Raw genomic sequence first — 22,140 nt, forward strand, 5'->3', positions numbered from 1 at the left:
TGAGACGACACCTTTCTGATGAAGGACACTGTACGCCTTTCCAAAGGCATGAAAGTACGAGACTTTGCGATTGCTGAAATTTGCATCTGTGTGGGTTTTTTGTTTTTTGGTGTGTTTTTTTTTTTAATATATATATTTATATATAAAATAAAAAATAATGGTGACAGAACTGGCTTAACTTCAATAAATTTTTGGTTTTGATGAATAGCCTCTTATGAAGGTTCTGTTTCTGCTATGTTGTTAACATAAAAGCGGATACATTCCATAGCTGAAAATCTGCAGATATATATAAGAACAAAGTTTTGACAGGGAATGAAACAACTTAGATTTTCTTCTCTACTCTAGAATTAAATTTGTGCAAACCAGAATTCAGACAGCTCAAGACTGTACTCTAGGATGGGTAATTGGAAGTAAGATCTCAGAGAAAAATTAGTGAAATTCTCTTTTTCTCATCTTCTATACTATTAATAATGTAAGTTTTAGTATGCATGACCCCGGTTGCTTTTGATGCACTGTAACTACCTTGTATGGAAAATATGATATGAAACTTACTCAGAATATTTGGCTTCCTAAGAGTTTTAACTGGTTTTGCAATGCATCAGTAGCTCTCCATAAATGATGGAAATAAATCCTGTTACTTGAAAACGTGATAAAGGTTCAAGATGTCACTGCATATTATAGCAGCTGGTTTTTGCAAGTTTTCAGCTAATTTACCTGTATCAGCTATAAAGGAGACAGACACAGTTAATACAGTTCATGGGAGAACAGAAGAATTGATCTGAAGACTAAGAGACATGACATACTGAAAAGATTTGAGGTCAGTTCTAGAGAAGAAAACACAGAGTGAGCTTCTAGATACGTTACAAATGATGAAAGTAAATTCTATCCTCTGAGTCCACTGGTGGTGGAGTAAAATGTAATAAGATTAACTTTCAGCAATTTCACTGCAGTCTTTTAACCAGAAAGACTTGTTTTAGACATCAGAAAATACTTTGTAACTAACAAAATGAGTGTCTAAAGGAATACAACATGAATGGAAATGAAATGTAGGATGTAGAGTCTCTTAGACTATCTCAGGAATGGAGCAGTTGACATCTCTCTGCAGTAGTAGTTTAGGCTTTAAAATGAAGAAATGGAGATGACGATTTTTGAAATTCTCCTGTCCACATGTTGTATGGTTTATATGTCTGGCTACAAAATACTCTGGAGCTGAAGAGACGTTGAAAAAGCAAATGAACATCCTCCTCCCATCCCTACTCATCATCTGTAAAGTAATTCCCTGCCCAAACCTTGCTGAGTATACATGCACATTTTAAAGCATTGCTGTGTTGACACCCTCTTCTGTGTTTGATTTGATTTTTACAGATTGCTGTGATCAAATTATATTAACCACAAGTGCTGAGAAAGCACTTTAAAGCTTTAATGCACAAATACACCATGAAAATGAATAGGAAAATTCACAGGAAATGCTGTTTTCACTGGTAGACAGAGTTGTATGACAAATTCATCCATTCAATGAAAAAAAGCCCAAGGGGTGAAATCACTACTTCAGATCACAAGGCATAAATGAGCTTCATGAAGAAACTGTAGGATCAAACGTGGAAGGGAATCTTCTCTTGGACTGTCTACAGAAACAAACACAGTGGATAGATTTTTCTAGGGTTTAGTATGTTAGATTGTTCACTATTTTGTCTTGGTCCTTCAATCTTAGTGCCCTCTTTACTCTCAAGAGAATGAGAATTAGAGAAAGTATTTTGAGTGGGTAAACCTTATGGGGAAGAGCCAATTTTATTGTGACTAGATAAATGAGGCCAGGGGAAAGAGGACAATTGGGTCATCTTTCTCAAAGTGTTGACTCTAAGCAAGTCCTATTTCTCTTTTAGTCACTTGTAATGAAAACTGAAAGCAATAACTTTATTAACTGTGCAATGAAGAACACCACTGGAAGCCCAGTATGAATTAATGAGGAATAGGCTGTGCATAAAGTGATGAGATCCATATCTGTTATAAAACTCAAACCCTACAAAGCACAACAAAACACCCTACCTTCAGAATGTAGCAATCCTGCTGTGGCTGCTGCCTGCATTTGGGCGGGGGTGGGTACTTCCTTGCCTACTACACCCCCATGTGCTCCCCCACCTGCCAGGCAGCTTACCTTTCCTGTCCTCACCACAGAATTGATTGACAGGCATTTGGCTAAGACTTCAAAAGTGGCTGAAGAAAATTCACCCCTTTGCATTTTCTCATGCCTTTGACAACAGGGGGAGAAGAACTTGCACTTATGAGCATGTATTGTTATTAGAAGAATGGAAAGACTGCACTGGCAACTGTTATGCCTCTGAGCAGGTGCTGATCACTATCCTATTTAAAAATACTTGTTATTCAGCTGTTATTCTGGAGGACTCTACATGAACCAGAATTAATTTGTGGCTGGGACAGTGCTTGCAGAATGCTTCCTATGTTGAACTTGTTTGCTTTTTAACATACCAAAGGTGCAGTTTTAATTGAGAGTTATTTTAACACAAATTGGAAGAGAATTGAGGCACATGACAATTGGAGGTCTTCAACTGTTAGTCAGGAAAGTCATGTTATTTGGTAAAATTGAACAACTTAAAAACTAGTCTATAGTGCAAAAGGCGGCTGCCCTCACAAAAATAAGCCAATATTGATGGGTACATAAACTGGCCTCTTACCTCAGGCTCCTGGTTGTTCCGATCAAAGAGAAATGCTATCAGGAGACATGGTTTCTTGGGCACTTCCCTTGTCAGAATCCTTTTGCCAGGTTTCTTGGGCTGCAGCCATTCTATTTGGAGACATTCAAACATTGTCTTTTGTGAACAAGAAGAAGAGCGCAAGTTCTATGAGCCAGGCAAGAGTTCTGCAAAGTAGTACCTTGAGGAAATCACAGAATCGTAGGGGTTGGAAGGGACCCCCAGACATCATTGAGTCCAACCTCCCTGCCAAAGCAGGTTCCCTACACCAGGTCTCACAGGTAGGCGTCCAGGCGGGTCTTGAATATCTCCAGAGAAGGAGACTCCACAACCTCCCTGGGCAGCCTGTTCCAGTGCTCCGTCACCCTCACTGTAAAGAAGTTCTTACGCACATTTGTGCAGAACTTCCTATGCTGCAGTTTCTGGCCGTTTCCCCTTGTCCTGTCTCTACACACTGCTGAAAAGAGTCTGGCCTCGCCACTCTGCCCAAAAATATTACATGCTACTTAATATCACAGGCAAACATCACATGCTACTTAACCTGTTCAAGAGGGTGAGGGGATTTTTTGGGTCCAGTTTACCAAGCAGTGAGCAAGTAGAAGCTTTTTATTCAGTCTGGCATGACTCATACACTTCAAAAGAAACCATTTCCTTTGTAAATTATTTTGAAGCTCTCTGCTTTCAGAACAAAAACCACATTTTCAAAATGCTCATGAAGTGGAACTTATGTCCTTAGACACTAGACCAATGCATCTGTAATGACGGACTTGTCCCTTCATCACTCATGCAGTGCCTTTTCATTGAACTACAAGAATTCACACCAGGGATTTTCCTTGATCTGTAGCACTGCCTGTGCTATCCTTACTATCAATAGTAAATAATGTCTTTTTATTGTTATGAAAAGAAAGACATTTTGAAAAGATCGTGTGACCACCACTCCCGAAGACGCACCTCCAGGGGGACACATTGCTGAATTTTCTCAAAAACTAAATGTGTATGCATGAGCACAAACGAGAAAGATAGAGGGAAATAAATACCTTTCAGAGTCCTAACTCAGGAATTTTGGTTGCCCCCCCAAGTCCTCACCTGTAATAGGACTGTTTCTCAGAGAGACTATGCATTCAGTCCACATTGCAACCGCAAGACACTTTGAGAAGCCTTTCTTCATAGCAAGGCTCTCACTTATTTTTTGGCCTCTACTTTACAACTGTTTCTGGGAAGGATGGAAGCAGACTTCTCCTATTGGAGGGGGGCAGCTTTAGAGAAAGACAATCTCCATTTTTATGTACCTTTACAGTAGAGAATTTTTACATAACAACAGACCCCAGAGGCAGTTAAAAATCTGTATGGAGATCACAGTCAGCACAATCTCTGAATTATTATTTTGCCTGCCTTCCTTATTAAGATCATACCTTACTGACTAAATCCATTATTATACATTGCAGGTAAAACAGCTAAAGTTGTGTCAAAACAGCCAGCACTTCTCTCAATATAAAAAGAAAATTAGTTTTGCAGTACTGACCAAGACAACTGATTAACCACTCTTCTGCAACACTTGCAATTTGCAGAACCATAAGCTGGCACTGTTCCATGTAATGATCATTTACGGTACAATATGCATTAGGAAAAAAAAAAGTAAAAGCAACAACTCTTCACCTTCTCCATAGGTGATGTATATGGAGAAAATAAATAAGGAATTATTGACGATGCTTATACTATTCATATTCTTGCAGAACAACACTGTTGACTATTGCATTCTCCCAGTAGTCTATAGAGATACACATCTAATGTAAGATACAGCACTTGCTTGAATCATCTTCTGATAAATCAAAGCACTGTTACTGCTTTTAGAGTTGCCATTAAAATATCTCCTCTGGACATGAGTACTTGAGTTCTGGTTCCCTATGCTGTTACCTGAAGTAGTGATAGGTGCCACAGAGGGCATAACAAAAGCATAGCACACATCATCGTAACAAGCTGACACAAGATTGCTTCAGATGAAGGATCTTTTCAAACCTGATGCCTCCCAGGACACCCACTAATAGCTGAGACAGCAGAGATTTAATCTGACTTAAAGCAATTGGACAGAAACTGGCTTGTGTGTGTATCCATATGTCTCTGAGTGCATGTACAGTGCTACGAGATGTCACAAACTTCTATTTTTTAACTCAGCCATAAACATTTGCTCCAGGCAAAACACAGCACACGATGTTCCACCCAGGGAACAATTTTTGTTTAAACAAATTAAAAAATATCAATTTGCTCTTTTTTAAATTTATGAGTGCCAATATTTCTTGCTCCCCTCTTCTAATATCCACCTACATGACTCTACATATGACTCAGTAGGGATTTGATTTATTGGAATTAATTTGGTAAGTGATTAGTTCATACCACAGAGTAATGGTTTCACACTATTTTTCACAGGAGGAAGGAAAGTTGAAGTAGTACAGCTGTTAGAATTGAAAAAAAAAAAACTACTGTAAGGGCAGAGTATCTGTCTCTTACAGTATAGGTTTTCTTAGGATTGTGTGACCTCCTCTTTGCTCACCCCTGTACAGAATGGCAGAGGTTAATTACTGCAGGGAAAATCATACCTATTCCAACAAAATGTCATAATAGGAAATTGAGTCCAACAACATGAGATATCCAAATCCTGGCAATTAAAAACTCATCTAGATTTGCTATACTGACATCTGTATTTCCTAACTCTGGAGAAGAAAAGTGATCTCAGGCAGCTTGCACTTTTCTGCCTTTCTGCTAGACATCAGACACAAAAAAGCTGCACTCCAGCAAGAGAGAAAAGCATGTATTACAAAACAGAAAAAAGTACTCAAAAAAAAAAACCCAAAAAACCGAAAAAACAGAGAAAATACAGGCTTGAGAAACACCTAACACTCGTCTGACGGTCTTTGTTTGTTGTTAACTAGAACGAAGATGCAGAAGATCTACACAGTAGAAAGCCATCTCTGTTTTACCAAGCACTACAGTCCTGCCTTCCAAAATAGGGCATGGTTCCTTAGCTCTAGAAAAGCCTCCATCTGGCAAGCACTGGTTCCTTCTTAAGTGAAGCAAGAACCATTGTTAAAGGACTCACAAAATTGAGTTAATTAATTAAACATTCTGATTTGTTGTGGATCAGCATGATGTGGATCAGGCTAGGAAACCAAGAGGGAAAAAAAAAAAAAAAAAGAGGTGAGATTTTCCCTTTCAGAATATGTGAAAGGGTGAGTCAGGCTTACAATATATGCCTCTGGTTTAAAGAGGCTGCTTGGTGTCAGCTTTCCATCAGTTCAGAGCTCTGTTAATTGGAGTTGCCATTAAAATATCTCCTCTGCACGTGAGTACTTGAGTTCTGGTTCCCTATGCTGTTACCTGAAGTACTGATAGGTGCTACAGAGGGCATAGCAAAAGCATAGCACACATCATTGTAATAAGCTGACAAAAAAAAAATCGCTTCAGATGAATGTGGTGAATGCACACACCTCTGCTGGGAAGTGTGGCTGCTCTCTAGGATGTTGTGTTTGTGGAACATTCTTTATACTTGAGTGTCAGTTTTCTACCTTGGGAAGGGTGGTGGTTCACGTAAACTTCTGAGCGCACAGTTCTACAAAGCTGTAATATTTGGAACCCTTTGAATCTCAATCACAGAGATACTAAAACTTTCTCCTACTTTCCTTTTATTATCCTTCCTTTTCTAATATTAAATAGCTTCACAATGCATAGGAGGGAATATCATTTGTGAGTCCAGTACTTATTAATGGCAGGTATGTTGCCTTGCAGAGTTTGTGAAGCTGCTCTGAAAGACACCTCTTTTTTGGGAAGCAAGAGGTTGTTGCTAGGAAAGGTCTCAGCATCTTCAGGAATAGGCACAGCATGAGGAAAAACTCCTGTGTGCATACACAGCATTCCACTCATGCTTTTCCAGCATGGAAAAGGAGACTTTTTGTATTCTTCCATCTCTGAGTTGTGCATGGGCAGGGAAGCATAAGGACCTGTATTGCTCATGGGCTTCCCAAACGCAACATTGCTAAATACATCTTAAATTACTGGAAGCCTGTGAATGCTGATACAGATGACGGACAGGAAACTTCAGTGAAGTTGCCTTTGTTTTTTAGTCTTTGAATTTTTGCTGATGATAATCAGTTTCATAGTCTGACTGCAACTAGAAAGGGATTATTTCTTTCACTCTGGATTTTAAGGATGAGCATATTTGTTCAGAGGATAGAGGAGACCAAATTAGAATGTGCTAGTGGGGCATAATAAATTCACAGTAATTGTGTTCCTCAATTCTTCAGACACCATCATCTGTAAATATTCTGATCCCTTTATAGTTAGCTCATTTATGCTTTTGTCCTTACTGAATTAGCCATTGTCTTTTCTTTCATGCTGTCTCCTGAGGGAAACCCATTCTAAATCATTTTGGTTTAATTCAATTAATTGGCATATTGTCTGAACTTATGTTTGCCCTCCTGGGTCTTGAACTTATGTTCCCTCAGTTCTCAAACTCCTTAGCTATATTTCTGCAGCTTTGACTGACAACTTGCTTGATCAGAGGACAAAGCATGTGCTTTCATATCTTTTACTTCCAGGCTAATGTTTAACAATGTAGTCAGTTATCAGTCAATTTGTTAAGCCAGGGTGAGAGTTCTCCGTTCTGAAGTCATCATAAAAATCAATAATAATCAATTCATTTATTCTAGCTACATTAAATTATTATTAACTGTAATAATTGAAAATAAATAATTTAAAGGACCTAAAGCCTGTGCTGATTTATGAATAGTTCGTGCTTTTGTCCTTTGCTACCAGCTTTCATTAACTGGAAAAGGATTAAAAATGTGAAAGACAGCAACTAAATCATACTGCCTTTTCAGTGTGAAAAATTAGAGGATGAAGGTTTTGCTTTCAGCATAACTTCTTCACTTATATAAGCAGAAGAATGACTGTGCAGAAAGTATGAAGCAGAAAGAAAAAAAATGTAGTTTTGATGAAGCATTATTTCTGTAGTAAGAAAAATGGGTTGAAAAACATAGACTTAATACTACTCTTAGTCAATACATTTTATGGCTATAATAAACTGAATTAATGGTACATTGAGGACATTTTGTCAATGCTTTTTTTTTTTTTCTTCTCCACAGGACACACAAAAAAACATAACTTCACCACGACTTGCTCACAGCAATTCTGTCAAGCTATAGGTTTTAATATATCTTATATACATTCAACCAAAAAAAAAACAAAACAATCAAGAAGTAGGGCAAAAACAGAAGTATCTAAAGCAGCGATAAAGTTAAGCAAAAGCTGAATGATCATGTCATTCTCAAACGTAACCACTCTGGTCTCTCAGAACTTTCCCCATATCAACATGTCCCTTATTTGGGCAAAAGTTTAAGGTGCAGATTCCAAGGTTGAGAAGAACTAGATCTGTAAAAGCTTGTCTTAGGACACAAGAAGAGTTTGATGTAGAAAATAGCAGTGCCCTGACTACCATTGTATCTTTCTTCATGTCTGTTCCTTTCTACAGCAGGACTCTGACAAATATCCATATATATATGAAAATATATGGAGAGGCAAGAGCTGCTTCAATTCTAAAGAAGCCAAAACAGAGAGAACTGTTTGCTTCATATTTCATAATATGAATGACCTGTCATTTAATCGAAGACCACTTTCAGATCTTTCCTCTGGCAAATTCTCATTCAACACAAGACCTAAGGAAAAGGTGACTAAAACTCCATGAAAGCTGTTGATGGTGTAAATGGCTGTTGAATAACTTCAAAGAGAATCTTGCTATCATGGTGTATCCACTTCAGAGTATGTCTCATGGCTGTAAGCATCCATTCAAACTTAGTGAAAATTGTATACTATGCCATGTTTCTCTTTAGAAGTTTTTTTTTTTATTCAGGTTAGTCTAAGAGCCATCTGGCTGAGGTCACTAAGGATCTTGTGCATTTTCTTGTTCACAGTACCCAGATGGTAGCATCTAGATTAGAAACAGAAGATATGCCTGTCAAAAGTTACGCATTTATCTTGAATCCCATAGTGACGCAACCTAAATAAATGATCATAAGTGATTTTGCTGAGCCTTTTACAAAGAGAAAGGACTTTAAAGCATTCTTTTCAGGTGTTATTCTCCTTACCTAACTTACTAAAAGTACTGATTCATAACTTTCTTAGTTATGACCATAGGTACATGAAATACTATCAGTTTTAAACAAAGGACACCACCAAACTTCAGAAGTGAGTCTAGTCTAGTCTCTTCTTCAGAACTACTTCAAAATAAGAGCGTATTTTTTTTAATACGTAGTTTGAAAACTTGCAGAAAGTGACATCCTGGCTTACTGTGTCTGTATGTCCTTGTTGTCACAGACAGCATTTGCCCTAAATCCTTAAAATCTATAAAACTTGTTCAAATAGTTCATATGCACTGCCCATTCTGGGAGGCTACACTGAATTTCAGTGCTCTGCTCTCTACAAACTAGCTCATTTCTTCTCTGAATACTATCCTTGTCAGTTTACTGCTGGTTAAGACAACATATCTTTTCTCATTATGGTTTGAAAGATAAGGATATTTCTTCACATATTTCCTGACATAGGCATTATGATTCCTCTTGTAACAAAGAGATGTGTTTCCTACGCTACTGTGCCATGCTTTCAGTATATGCATGCTGTCAGCGTTGCCTGAGAGGAAGGACAACAGAGGTACCATTAATATTTTTCACTTGGTTTTCCAAAAGGCTAGCACTTTCTCCATAAATGAAGCAGCTATACCTGTATAAGTGGCATATTTAACTAGAAAATTAGTAATTAACATTCATACAATCCACTAGATTGAATGATTAGACACAGCTGTAATTTGAACCCGAGTGATAACAACATAGTGGTACTTAATTCCAGTACACCTTCTTTTGCTTCCTCACCAGAAAAGGTACATGAGTGTCAAGGTTTCTTTTAGCAACTACAACTGCAATCTAACCTCTTGATACTAAAGACTTAGGTATCACTTTAACACTCGACCAAGGGCAATTGAATTGCTGTGGCATTTCAACATGTTTCTGCTCATTGGCTCAGCTCCAGGAGCACTTAGGTGTTAGAAAGTCCCAGTTTTGCCATGATGTATTTAAATTTTTTAAAAAATTAAAGATACCTTTACTGTACATCTCTGCCATCTGAAAATATTAAAACCTGTGCAAAAGTCAGAATCAGCTACTCCTGCTTTAGTGCTTATCCACATCTGCATAAGAATACCTTCAAGTATTATCCTTCCTTCCCCATTGCCTAGTTCCTGTTTGAAAGTTCCATGAAATCTGAGTTCAATTAAGGCCATTCATGTAACTACCTCATTGTGTGCTTATGCTTTAAATAGAAACACAGATGCCTGAATAGGGCCTTCTAGTTATCTGAATCTCAATAGTTTTACTAACATTGCCAAACTTTGAACTCTAGTTATAAATCTTGACTCAGTAGAAGACAGGAATTCAGAGTTATATACAACCCTTAAAAATGCAATGTAGAATGTTACTGTGGGAAGCCTTCAGATTCTAGGGAAAAAAAAAAAACAACCACGGAGGAACTAAATAGATAAGAAGAATATTCAAAAATTCAAGGTAAGAAGGGGTCATAAAACACAGTTCCCTATTTTGTCAAGCCTAACACATAAAATAGCCAACATTTCTGTCTATATGTTCTTCCTGGACAAGACTGATTGATGCTACTTCGAAGGTACACAAAATTTCAATCAAACCAAATCTCTTGTTGTTGTTGTTACTACTGCTTTCATGCTTTTACAATAAAATCTGTGCATGAGATTTTCTAGGCTTTCCATGTGGAACAGCTGCAATATGACCAAATAATAAAGCCGTACTACTGCTTGCCAAAAAGCTCCAAACTTGAAAGTCAGACTAAGCCAATAAATGATAGATTATAATTGCTTTTAAGTAGTGTTACAGCCTCACATCAAACAACAGATAATTACTAAGGACATTAAAAGTATGCTGTCATACTAACGTATATTAATCACATAAAAACTAATGTACGCATTCCTAGATATAAATGATACAACAAGAAATAAAATTAATTCTTTTTTTGTTAGCTGGTCAGTAAAGCTAATTTTAAGAAATACTAATGCATATTTATCCACTGGAACATTATGCTATTTTACTATTTTGTTAGTTACTGCCCTTAACGCATAAAGTCATCCTACCTTTTAAAATGCCAGACACTATCAGATAGTGAGATGCCGTTAAGAAAACCAGTGAATACAAATAAGGGGCTGAAATATCTATTCTAAAAACATTACATTTTTTGCTACTTGTTTTTGTCATTGATGTTAAGAAAGTAAGAAGTATTGAATGGGAATATCATAACTTTTACCAGTGTCTGGCAACACAGCACAAAGACAACAAATGTTCTTTGATCATCTTGTGCAGGCTGGAGGATTCTGGATAATGATTAATAATTACAAGACATTTAGAGGTAATTTTTCAAATCCTATCTAGTTTAGCATAATCTATAATACATAAGATTAAAAGATAGTTCAGGCTGGTGCTTCAATCCTTGTTCAAAGACAAAACCGATAAAGAAAACATTTTAGTAAAAAAAGAAACAATGCCCTTTTAAGTAGAACAAAGGCTAAAGGGTAGTTAGCAGCATGGTTACCACCCATCAATCCAGGGAGTGCTAATGAAAGCAGCCCCAAAAGTGGCTGTGGTTAGAAATGAGGAATGTGTTGTCAGGATGATGATGAGGGCTGATATTTTTCCTGGCATTTTAGGCATCAGGAGAATGAGACCCTATCCACAGGATATAAATGATCACTGGTGTGGTGTCTACTGTTGTAGAAGGGTGGATCTCCAGCACATTTGTGCTCATCAGATACCTATCATCTTCTAGAGTGTGTCCTTACAGATCAACTGAGTCCCACCCCATCATTTCTCAGATAAAGTAATATCACCCAAGCAGATCTGGCTGCAGACTTTCCAGTCATGCCAAGCAGTGAAGATCTCAAGCACCTTTACAGCCTTTCAGTCTGCTTTTTTTCTTGATAAGGGTTTCATGGCTGTGATAAAACGCAACTTCCAAAGACCAAATTGGCAGAAACCAGCAAAACTGGATTATTGTGATTGTGGTTAATTATCCATTCCAAATTAACTGAAGCATTAGTAATGTTAAAGGGTAACATTAGTAATGCTTGGGGAATTGTAGTATAAGAGACCAAAGCTGCAAGGTGCAACAAACATCAGAAAAATTTAATATGCTGCATTTTACAAAGGTTCTTAGCACATTGCAAGATCAGGCCTTAATTACTCCAAAGGCCTATGCTCGGCAGGACTATCAACACTACACAATGAAGCAGTACAGTGCCTGCTGGCCAAATCTGTTCCAGAAACCAAAAGAAAATAATAACGTCCACAAAGCGTTATCAGCATATAGTACTCTCAAAACCCATGTGGGTACCCAAAGAACTAATCTGTTCTTTGCTCACACCAGCTTTTGTTGATGAATTAGGACCATTGCAGAGTTTCTATACAGGTTGTCCACAGGCCTAAAAAGAGAGGCCACATGAGTGCAGAAACTAGTGAGAGTATCTAATCTCAGTTTGAAATTGTTCCACCCTGTGTCAGGACTCTGCCTACTCCATCATGAAAGGACTGGAGATTTTTATTTAGTCACAAATGCACATTGGCAGGCTTGGAGAGCATGTGCCTATGTTTCTCTCCTTTACTCTTAATGAATAAATGGAATAACTCATGTTGTGGAAGTAAGCAGTCAACCTCAGTTTTAATGATCTGGGGACATTCTATGAGTTCTGTGGGATGGCACGTTTTCTGAAGTGAAAGCTTATTTTCATATTTTTCTCTTATCTCGGGCCAAACAACTTCAAATCATACGATGCAAAGAATCCTGGGTAAGTGACTCCTTTTGAACAGGGAAAGTTAGTAAATATTTTTAATATAACAGAAGATGTTGGAAGAAACAGTGAATTAATTTCCAGTATTTCAAGAAAGGCCTTCATAAGTATGCATACATATATATATATATTTATATATAAAATTGTATATATATATATATATAAAATTGTAGCTGTTTATCTACATAAGAATATTGTCACTAAGGGAAAAAAAAAAAAACTTCGTCTATATGATAACTGCTGCTTACAATTCAGAAAGTTACTGTGTTGAAAGCATTGTGCCAGTCTAGAAATTCTTGTAATATCTAAATCAATGTCTTTCAGATGTCTGTGCAAGGAAAACAAAGCTCTAACAATTGAACAACCAAACATCTTTTCATATTAATCAGTAGGAACTTGATAAATTCCACTGATGTGGAAAATTAGCACCTTTGCTTGTTTCCCAGATTTTGATTTCATTTTGGACACTTGGTCATGAATTATAAGTGCTGCCTGGCTGGATGTAACTATTTCAGTTGAAATCCATTATATCTTACAGAATTATGTGCCTTGTTAGGAAAATGCTAGTTATTTCCATTTCAGCATCTGCACTGCGGTGGATCTATTATTAACAGTGAGCTCATTAAAAAAATGAAAGAATCTGATTTGTGTCTTTGGGTTGGGGGTTACCAAGGCTTCTGCTGAAACAAATAAGCTGGCTGTTCTGCTTCCAGCTGACACAGCTGTCACGAATACCTCCACCGCCACTGCATTGCACAGGGATGCTGGGCTACAAGGCCTTGTAGCCATATGTAAACAATACAGCACTGATGACAGGTTTACAACACTGGAGACAACACGTGCAGCTGTTAGCCACTGGTTTTTATAGTGCAGAACAAATGTTTCTCGATTTGCAGACGTTAGGCATGCAGGCTCTCTGGGAGCAGGGAGGGGGAAAATGTGGATGGCTAGTGGCAGCTCTGCCACACAAAGGAAGGGACTGAAGACCATGCTTCCTTCTCGTCACTTCATCCTCAGTGGAGGAGATGGGGTTCCTGTCAACAATGCACATATGTTTCATGGTGTACTTCTGAAGGACTCCAGTGAGATAAACACTGTGACAGGAACAGCTGATGTGGGCTATGCTTATGTCACCAAGCTAAGTTGCAGCAACAACCACAGATACAATATTTTAGAGTGGAAGGGACATCAAAGATCATTCAGTTCCAATTCTCTGCTGCAGGCAGAGTTATCAACTGCTAGATCAGGCCACTCAGGGCCCAATCCAACCAAGCTTTTCACGCCTCCAGGAACTGGTCTTCCACAACTTCTCTAGGCAACCTGTTCCAGCAACTCACTGCCTTCTCAGTCAAAAAACTTCACCCTGATACCTCATCTAAATCTTCTCTGCTTTAGTTTAAAGCTATTCCCACTTGTCCTATCAATATCTATACATATAAAGAACTGACTTCCCTCCTGTTTATAATCTCCCTTTAAATATTGGAAGGGAGTAACGACGCGTTCCTACAACCTTCTCTGTTCAAGCCCAGCTCCATCAACGTATCTTTGCAGGAGAGGAGCTCCAGCCCTCTGATCATCTTTGTGGCCCTCTCCTGGACCCTCTCCCAAAGCTCCACATCTTTTCTGAGTTGGGGGACCTGGACCTGAACACAGTACTCCCGATGGGGCTTCACATGGGCAGAGCAAAGGCAGACAATCCCTTCCTCTCCCTCCTGGCCACCTCTCTTCTAACACAGTCCAGGATACTGAGGGCCTTCTGCACTACAAGTTCACACTGCTGGCTCATGTTAAGCTTTTCCTTCTACCAGGATACCTAAGTTCTTCTCAGCAGGAATACTCAAAGTGTTCTTCCCCCAGTCTGTATGCATATCTATGTTTGCCCCAAGCCAAGGAAGGCTTTCAAAATAGATAAGAAAGCATAATGCTGTAATAATGCAGTGGAAAAGAAACAGAAGGAAAGAATCTGCTTACCCTTAGAAGGCTTCAAATACACAATAAGCTCCAGCTAGATACCCTCACCTCCACTGCCAGTGCTTAAATGAGGTCTGGGAACAGGTGGATCCAGGCTCCACCTCTTCCAGTCACTCAGGTCCTTTGTGTGCACCTGAGCTCCCCTAGGTTGGCCCTGCCTTCCCACTAAGGTGCTCAATCATTGTTTCAAGCTATGACTTAGCATTTCCACTGCAGAAGGGATAGTAGAATTTGGAAATTCTATCCAAAAGTTCTTGAGTGTGAGAATATATAAAGTAGGAAGACAAGGAGTAACGACACCTTGCCTTATCCTTCCCTACTTAACAGCTCAAGTGTTGGTTACTTTCTGACCCAGCAGATCGCTCATAGACTACATATTAAAACAGGTAGGAAACACCAAAAGAGAAGGAAATTAAAAAATAATAATTTCTCATAAACCACATCCCAAAGCAATAACAGTATCTTATAAATAATTATTACACTGTTACACTCCTGTGTGTAGATGTACATTATATTAAGACTTGGGTATCTCAACTAGCCAAGTCATATTAAAGTACATCTTTGTCAGCAACATAAGTTTAAGCCTGTATTTCAATACTTGCTGTCTCACATAACTTCTAGTGACAGAAAGTTTCTAGCTAATTAATAATAATGAACATACTGATAAATACCTAGGTCATGATAACTCAGTAGCATGCGCTAGTAAATAAAATGCTCTGGGACCTGTTTTCTAGCCTCACAGGCAGTGTCACTGAACAGTTTGTGCCGTAATAGTCATCTTCCACTACATTGTTTGGGACCATTTGATGTCCCCAGGACAGTCTCTGACCATTACTGTCCTCTGACCCCAGACTGGCCCGGCATTGGTCAAAATTATACAAAAGGAGTATATGAAAATATAAAGAGCATCGTGGGTCACAGCTTGTGAGAATGCGCTTGTCATATTTAGTATATCACTATGGATGTAGCTTTAGCACAAATGGTAGTGTTAAAGCATTAGCTGCTGATTCCACTGGATGATGGGCTGCTATGACATGCTGGAAGTCCCTTTCGCAAGGGGAGCAGTTGGTAATACAGCAAAGCAGATGCAAGATCTCAAGATACAACTTTCACGAAGACTTTCCAGATAAACAGAAAGGATTGCTTGATTACAAAATAATGTAACTACAGAAAATAAAATATCTGGGAAAGCTATTGCTTATTTCAATCAGCAATTATTTTAGAAATTGGAAAATTGATCCAGACTGCAAAATCAACTATTTGTGAAAATCCTTTCTTGCTTCTTCTTAGTTATGGTGTTACTATCTTCCACATTGATTTTTTTTTTTCCTATGAATGAGAGGAACTGACAATTCGAGGAACTTCAGGAAATGTGTTTTCTTTAGTTTATGTTTTCAGAAATGTGCTGAATTCAAAATGATATTATTTCTTTTACTTAAAGTATCTTTTTCTCCCAGGTAAGTTAAATTTTTACACCCTATTTTTGCTAAACAGATAGCAAATGAAAACCTCGAAGCAAATGAAAACAAGCTTGCAAGCTTGTTTTAAAAAGTTTTTTTTTTTTTTTTATCCCGCTAGATTTTGTAAAGAAGATTAAATCTCACCACATGACTATAAAGAATTGCAGTGTGATAAAACAATATTCAGCAAGAAATTTTAATATAAGCCAAATGATTACACTGTGATATAGCCAAGGGGACGTCATAAAGGGAGCAATCTTGATTTGAGAGAGAAAGATCTGTAATTGCTGTATTTGATACTTAGCAACATGTCTAGATGACTGGGTGACACATTTGAGAGAATTATTCCATCATATGGCTTTTGGGAGAGCTGTTATTTATGGCATTCCAAGGCCTTCATCCTCTAAGTTTAATTTTTGGTGGCTAATATTGGTGGGTTTTTTTTCTGTAAGTGCTGGAAGTAATGACTATTTATGACATATCCTACCCACACAATACCCATTTTGTCTTCTAACAAGGTCATACTATTGCTGTCTATAAAAATTGCACATTCTTGCCACAAAAAGCGGATGCAACTGGAAAGAGAATTTCAATTCTGTGTAGCCATTTACATGTGAGAGGTACATCTCCACAAATGACTTCCAGCCTACCACACATGCTCTGCCTTTTAACTCTGGGTGGGGTTTTATAACCATCGTAAACTTAATCCTCTAATAGATAAAAGCATGCAAAAACAGATGGATGATGAGATTGATGATAGTGCTCTCCTGCAGCTGCCCTCTCTTCCTTCCCCAGTGAGTACTAGGAACTGACACATGTGCCCATATGGAGGCATATGAGAAGTTTGCTCCTGTTTTAACTCCATCTGCTAAACAGGTGGGTTGTGTTAGTTATCCATGATCCATCCTAGTGTTGCCTCTCACCACTGATGACATATTGTTCCCTCTGCTTTGCAAAGAAGGGTGTTACCCTGCATCTTCTGAAGCAAAACCCTTATCCCGTCATCCATTACAGATCTGAGCTGTAGAGCGTGGCAACACGCTGGTAAGCACTGCATACTTACCATTTTGTATTCAGATAGGCAAGAAACAAAGGATCAGGTTCTGTAGTCTCACTTAAAAGGACTTTGCTGAGGCAAAGAGACGTGATCTGCCAATGGTCCTCTTCAGGGCTTTCCATTCACAGCACTGTGTTTAATTCAAGTCGTGTTATACCCTCCCTGTAGTGGCTTTGTTACTCTAATTACCTCAGATAGTGATTGTATTTGATATTCTATTATTTGGTTTGCAAAAGCCAGGCAAACTTTTTCATGCTGAAGTCCCTTTTATTGCTTATTAGTCACCTGATCACAAATCCCTTCATTTCAGTTCAGGTTTGATACTTAAGTTTTGAAGTACCTAATATGGATTATTTTTCTCATTCTTGTTTTTATTATTTTTAATAGCTTGTTGTTCATAAAAAACTGCAACATCAAGTCATCCACTGATGCAATCCATGACTCACATGACACCCTTTCTGTGTTTGAAATGAGCAGTTGAAATTATATATTAAGAGATGCCAATTAAATATGTGTTAAATTGGGCATAAAAACTATTCAGGATACTATAGATAAAATGAGGTCAGAATAATGACAGATGAATGGTGTAATTTTTGCAATGCTACTGAATGATGATCAAGAAAAACAAAATAATGGCAGAGCAAAAACACAAGGCAGGAAATAGGAACATTCATATCTGTCTGAAATTAGTAGTAGAAAATCTATGTCTAAACATACAGAAATTACTTAGATGCATCAAGTCACTTTACTTTTCCATTGTTTGCATGTTGGCATTATCCCAGATCCCAAGTCTTTTTCTGTGTTTTATGCTCATGGATTTATACATAGCAGTGCTGCTTCTGTCAGATTATTTCTGGGAGTCACATCTTCTCTTGTCCTCAGCTGAAATTTCCGATCATGTCTTCATCTCTTTCTGTTTATTTTATATTGTTTTGCATCCTTCTCAGATAACCATTCCCTACCCCACAAAGGAATTAAGTATCTCTTTTCAGTTAAAGGAAACAAACAAATAAATACAAACAAAAAACTTTTTACATTGAATTGTAAATCCTCAATCATGTCCACAAAACTCACCAAATAATTTGGATATTAAAATGGAGCAATACAATTAGTGAGGCAGTATACACAATGCTTTGGTGATTGATCTGTAAGCTGACAACCCTTCAACAGTTGAAACAGAGCACAGCAGTCTGTATTTACCAGCCTGGAACACATCATAGAGGAGTCCTACTCTAAGTGGTTCAGACCCTGCTCCAAATGTTGGGTTGTGAAAGTTAGCATGTTCTAGGGAAAGCAATGACCCTTTTGTCAAGGGAAGACTTCAGGGGAAGTCCCCAGAAGACTTCCAGACCTGGAAGGAGCGCTGTGAAGTAAATCTTTGCTGTTTTCCACTGCATACAAGAGAAAATATATGAGATACTGGCAGGCTTAGAGGGATGTGGTACATGGACACAGACCAGCAGCCTCCAAAATTCTTGGTCATACATCATTATGTCCTGGTTTCAGATGAGACTGTTGATTTTTTTCTTCTTAGTTTCTGGTATGATGCTACATTTTGCCTTTGGGAGAAAAACAATATTGATAACACACCAGTGTTTCAGTTGTTTCTGAATGGTGCTATGCAGGATGTTTTGTCTTCTTGTACTGCCCTACCAGCAAAGGTGGTTGGGGGGGGGAGGGGGGGAGGGGTAGGAGGGGGTAATGGAGCACAAGGAGATGTGAGGGAGCGGAACTAGAACAGCTGACCTAAACTGGCCAAAGGGATATTCAATACCATATGACATCATGTGAAAAAACTATAAAACTGAGGACAGTTGGTCAAGGGGGACAGCCACTGTTCAGGGTCTGGCTTGGACATTGGTCAGCAGGTGGTGAGAAATTTCATCACTTGTTTCATAAATATATATTATATTGTTATCATTACTATTATTATACTTTTTCTTTCTGCCTTAGCAAATCGTGTTTATCTCAACCCACTAGTTCTATTTGTTTTCTCTTTTTTTTTTTTTTTTTTTTTGGTTGTCTCCTCCATGCCACTTGGAGAAGGAAGTGAACGAATGACTGCGGTGCTTAGCTGCCTTACAGGTTAAACCACAACATATTAGCAGTAACAAACGTTTGACTGTGTATCTCAGTGTGTATATTTGTTAATAAATTACATATATTTACTTACTGCTGTACTAATACATTATGTACAGTATCAAATATAAAAAAAAAAAGTGATGAGATAGATGAAATGAATACTATTTTGAAATATTTTATTTAGAAATATTCATATATTTTTACAAGAAATATGTTATTACTTCACGCCCGTGGATTGACTTCCACACTTCCTGAGCTGTAAACACATCCCATTTTGGAGACCACTGCTGAGACAGGTTAGGTTTTCTAATAACAAAGAGGAATGTTTCCTCTCCCTCTAATATGAGGGTTTTAGATCAGGAGAATAAGTAGTTCAAACAAATGCTACAGGAAACCAGAAGCAGAATGGCACAGGCTCTGAAATCTCCCTTTCTAATCCTCTCACAACAACTCTTCATCTGAGGAACACAATGAAGAATTTGCACATATTTTGTTGCTCCAAAGTTACGAGGAGTTATCTTTCTTGATTATAATATGAGGTTTATTTTAATGACAGAGCCATATAACTAAACTACTTTCTCTACGATATAATGAAAATCTATAAAATATGTTCAACTGTTCAGAAAAATCTAGTCATCAATACTCAATGAATGCTTAATATTATTTTCTATCAATTTCCCTCACTTGGCTCTAGTTTGATATTAGGGAATAGAAAATTTCTACAGTGGTAAATCACTATTCCACTAATCAACTAGCTTTTTCTACCAAAAGGTGAGATGCCCTTCTTCCTTCATCAAAAAAGCCTAATTAAGTTCTACAGTTTGTATGCCTAAGGAAATTTGAGGATGTAAGGCCGTGATTCTTAAGCAAGCCTGCTTAACTTACTGAAATGACCCCTTGCATACATATAAGGGAAACTTGCATGCAAATATTATGAGAAAATATACATTTCAATATAATTAGTGTTCTTATTTGTTCTTATGTATCAAACATTTTCTTAAAAACACATCCCCAAGCAAAGGTTTTTTCAAGACATTCTTGAAAGCCTCATACAGAGTAAACTCCATTTTGGATCTATTAAACACTGGAAGACTGTCTTTTTCTATGGAAACACTGTACTGACTATTGCATAAGAAGGGTTGTCAGTATAGTCTTACTGTTGCTATGCTCTTGTTGTCTAGAAAACCTTTATAACACTGAGAAGAAACAGCTTGAAAGAATAAAAACTGCAAAGTCAAAGTGTCACCGGAGCCCCAGTAATATGCCAGTTTTCCACAGTGAACTTTCATGCTTAGAGCTTATGAAATAAACAGTGCAGACAAGTAGCTTTTTGCTGTGATCTGACTTGCAATTTGCACCTCTGAAAAAGCAATATTCTTTTTTTTCTTTTCTTGAGTCCTTTTAATCAATGTGTCTCATTCCACCTCATGGCTGGCACCTCTGCTGCAAGAATCTAAATTTTCATTAAGATATGCTAAAAGTAATACAATCTCCTAATGAACCTCTTCACACACAGAGAGAAAGAGAGAAAAGAACAAAAAAACCCTGAAGGAAATCAATTATTCTACATTATTTTGCACTCTCCTTAGAAAGCGTGCTTTGCTGACCTAAACATGAGGGAATGGATGACTTATGAGCACTCACATAGTTATCTGCTAGTATGTTGATTAAAGGTTCCCTGGGGCTCCTGAGACCTGCATCTTCTTGGACCATGAACTTCATATGTTGTACAATGCATGGACACCCAGCTGCCAGCTTTCCCTGAGTCCATTCAGTCCCTACTCTGTGATGTACCTTGTTGCACACCCACCCAGTGGCAGCACCCTTAGGAGAGGGCAGCTTGGATGAGGCATCTGCCAAAAGAACACTTATCTTATTTGTCTTGCAGGTTTCTCTTGAGAAATCACCAGGAAAGACAGCAGTGAGGGATGTGCCATGAACCAGGGGAGCCATTTTGGCAGACTGCACAAAGCCTGCAGATCACAAGCCTAACCCCTCCTGATTGAAACAATAAAGCTGCTTAGTATTTACTTTTATTCTTTCTCTCCGGTATTTTCTATCATGTTACAAGCTGTGAAACCACTTCATTTCTTATTTACCAGATGCTAGTTCTTGTCTTGTTTATGATTTGGACCAACATTTATATGGAGAACAACTTGAACCCAATTAAAAGTCATAGGAAGGAAGAAAAAACAACCTGAAGTGTCCTGAGAACAATTTTATTTAATTTTTTTTTCTTTTTCAGTGGAGAAATATATTTTCACATTTAAAACTAGCTGACTTTTTAAATAAGGGAAATAATATCTACTGGTGAATTGGAGGGTGGTAGTTCTTTGTGGTCACAATTTTGCTAAGTATTCAGAAGAGGTAGCAGGTCTCCTTCTCTTCTCCTCCCAGTTTTGGGGAGATCTGAGGAGGAACACTAGCCTCTCTGCATTTTCAATTCTTATCTGGCTTCCCTGGTTTGAATTAAATAATGGATCCAAAGAAATGCAGTGGAATGAAAAAAATCATTCTCTATGTCCTCTGAAAGAGGCCAGTGCTGTCAAAAGCCCATTTAGCACTTCAGCATACTCTGGTTCCAGGTTCTTAGCTGCAATAGCCATGTGTATAATGTTTGGGCTGTTTCTGACAGCCAGATCAGATTCTGCTGGGTTTTATTTCCCATAGAAAATATCAGCTGAGACCTTGTCATTGCTTGCCGTATTTTTACAGTTCATTGTACAGAGCCTCACTTTTAATGCAGGTAAAACTAGACATTCTAAAGTATGCATTTTCTTTTACTTTGGTTGCTTTTTTTCTAAATCTACACATCAAGCAGTTGACACACTGAACAGAAAGAATGGCCTCCAAATTGAAATTGCAGGAAACTACAACACTGAGGCACACAGACAAGCTGCAGACACAGTTTGAATCTGAAAGTAAGACTAGCTGCATCTGTGGGTTAATCTCACT

The 22,140-nt window shown here is 38.0% G+C and overlaps 1 long non-coding RNA gene across 3 annotated transcripts in view; it reads right to left on the reverse strand.

Moving 5' to 3' along the window:
* LOC104910302 (uncharacterized) overlaps nucleotides 1-22,140 on the reverse strand; it is a 113,701-nt gene that overhangs the window by 39,462 nt on the left and 52,099 nt on the right. For 2 of the 3 annotated variants that reach the window (XR_014882469.1, XR_014882467.1), the window contains exons 1-2: nucleotides 14,587-14,654; nucleotides 2,694-2,803 (exon numbers count right to left, since the gene is read on the reverse strand). This is a non-coding gene — a long non-coding RNA (uncharacterized LOC104910302). Of the gene's footprint in view, nucleotides 1-2,693; nucleotides 2,804-14,586; nucleotides 14,655-22,140 lie in introns of those variants that run through there. The other variant, XR_014882468.1, reaches the window with a different exon arrangement.

This window comes from Meleagris gallopavo, chromosome 3, assembly GCF_905368555.1.
Source record: "Meleagris gallopavo chromosome 3, MGAL_WU_HG_1.1, whole genome shotgun sequence".
Classification (NCBI taxonomy): Eukaryota; Metazoa; Chordata; class Aves; order Galliformes; family Phasianidae; genus Meleagris; species Meleagris gallopavo.